The 2,500-nt window shown below is 49.3% G+C and overlaps 1 protein-coding gene across 3 annotated transcripts in view; it reads left to right on the top strand.

Annotated features, from left to right (window-relative positions):
* Positions 1-2,500, top strand: part of LOC143297183 (zwei Ig domain protein zig-8-like) — a 638,521-nt gene that overhangs the window by 366,455 nt on the left and 269,566 nt on the right. The gene's annotated exons all lie outside the window — the stretch shown is intronic.

Here is a 2,500-nt window from a genome sequence, read left to right as displayed (position 1 = left end):
TGCACGCCAAGCAAACCAGTGACCCACATAATTATGCTTGCATATCAATCACAGCAGCAGAAAGAGAATGAACGGTTTTGATGATGACGAGGTGCAGTCCAGTCATGCCAGACCAGACCTGACATCCAATCTGCTTTCAGCCAATCAGCCCCTTTGATGTGGCAACCACGACGGACGAACTACTACTTCCTGTTGCACGCAGCACGACTTGTCACTGACTGAACAGCAAGCGGCGTGGTGCTTTGCCTGCCTGGGCATGTCCTTTCGTTCGTTCAGAATAACACCCCCCCCACCCTTCCCTTTTTATTGGTGGGGTGTGGTGGTGCTTTGCCTGCCTGGGCATGTCCCTTCGTTCGTTCAGAATAACCCCCCCCCCCTCCTCCCTTTTTATTGGTGGGGTGTGGTGGTGCTTTGCCTGCCTGGGCATGTCCCTTCGTTCGTTCAGAATATCCCCCCCCTCCCTTTTTATTGGTGGGGTGGGGTGGTGCTTTGCCTGCCTGGGCATGTCCCTTCGTTCGTTCAGAATATCCCCCCCCCCCCCTCCCTTTTTATTGGTGGGGTGGGGTGGTGCTTTGCCTGCCTGGGCATGTCCCTTCGTTCGTTCAGAATACCCCCCCCCCCTTTTTTTTTAATAGGGGAAGAGGGCAGGACAGAACAGGAATAGATGAAACATGAAAAGTCATAATTTATCAATCCTGCGAATGGGCTGGTTATTTGCTGATGAGAACAGAAAACAACAGAGGATGACGATGCGTTGTGTCATCATCGTTACACGTCCTCGATGGACACGCATGTGGCTTCCATGTCCAAACGTCAGTACGAAGCACACATACGCGGGTTGCAACTGGGGCGTGGAACGAACGAACGAACGCCAGCAGGCAGGTCGGGCTGGTGCAGACGCAGCTGTGTGTAGCCGATCTTGAACAGCTGCGAGGTGATATTGGTGGTTCTCCCTCTCGATCGTCCTCACTGCAGGTTCTATTAGGGTACGCCACAGTTACTTCTATCATCACCAGTAACAGTAGCAGCAGTTTCAAGCTGCGAAGTCTGAAGGTTTGTCCATTTGAGGCTGGCATAGGGACTCTGTCTCTGTGTCTCTTATTCTCTCACTCACTCACTCACTCACCATCTCTCTGCCTCTTCCTCTGTCTCTGTCTCTGTTCCTGGTTGCGGCTGCCATGCGCCAGCCCCCATGGAAGAGTTGCCTGGTATTTACGGGTCCTTCCATTTGGAATTCATGCCCTGTCCGCGCCTTGGAAGCTGGGTCTAGAGGATCTTTGCTTCGATGTGTAAAGTGCCAATATCGATTTTGGGTTCTTTTACATGCGCGATCCGCTGCGTTACATAATTATGCACACTGAGGGGAATAAATCAGCACGGGCAGGTTTGCAGAAATGTTGACCGGGGAGACATGTTAAAATGAATCCACATTAACCACTAGATTTTTATCTGGAGTTGGACAAGTCTAATTATTTCTCTCTCTCCCTGTTCCTCTGTCTCTCTCTCTCTCTTCATGTCTGTCTCCATCCTTTTGTCCATCTGTCTGTCTGTCTCCCTCTCTCTCTCTATCCCTGTATGTCTGTCTCTGTATCCCTGTCTGTCTGTCTGTCCCCCTCTCTCTCTGTCCCTGTCTGTCTGTCTCTATATCACTCTCTGTCTGTTTATCTGACTCTCCCCCCACCCTCTCTCTCTGTCCGGAGGTACTACGTTCAGACTGGCTGTCAACCTGTGTGACGGTGTTGTCGTTATTTCCCCCTTTGCTTATTTGTTGACCAGTTGGTGTCACTTGGATTCCTTTTTCGATTTCCGGGTTCTCAAAAAACTTGTGGAAAAGTTGAGACAGGAGATAAATGGCATGGAGCGAGGAGTAATCTATTTCTTTTGTGTGAGAATGTGTGTGTGTGTGTGTGTGTGTGTGTGTGTGCGTGCGTGTGTGTGTGTGTGTGTGTGTGTGTGTGTGTGTGTGTGTGTGCGTGCGTGTGTGTGTGTGTGTGTGTGTGCGTGTGTGTGTGTGTGTGTGTGTGTGTGTGTGTGTGTGTGTGTGTGTGTGTGTGTGTGTGTGTGTGTGACTAGAGGGGTGGTGTGTGTGTTAGCGTGTGATAGCGCGCGCGTGCGCGCGCGTGTGTGTGTTTGTGTGTGTGCTTGCGTGCTTGGGAAGTATTGAAAACAGAGAGGTTGCCCTAACAGGTTTTTTTTCCAACGTCCATTAAAAAAAATATATATGGGCGACATTCTATGGATTTTTCCCCCGTATGAAAAAGAAAACCCACATGAATATTCACACTCCAAAATTTGAAAACTAGCGTCCTGTGTAAACAACAACAACATCATTGAAATCAGTGAATGAATCATGAAGTAACTGTATCTGCATGCATAATTGAATAAAAACTAACATCCCACCAAAGAGTATCCCAAATACATCTGTGAGAAACGTCACACGATAAACGGAACTGGCTTTGTTGGAGTCTGTGCCGTAACGTGTCGTGTCGTGTCGTGTCGT

This window comes from Babylonia areolata, chromosome 22 (genome assembly GCF_041734735.1).
Source record: "Babylonia areolata isolate BAREFJ2019XMU chromosome 22, ASM4173473v1, whole genome shotgun sequence".
NCBI classification, from domain to species: Eukaryota; Metazoa; Mollusca; class Gastropoda; order Neogastropoda; family Buccinidae; genus Babylonia; species Babylonia areolata.
Note: the sequence above shows the minus strand (reverse complement) of the source record. Positions and strands in the feature narration are given on the sequence as shown.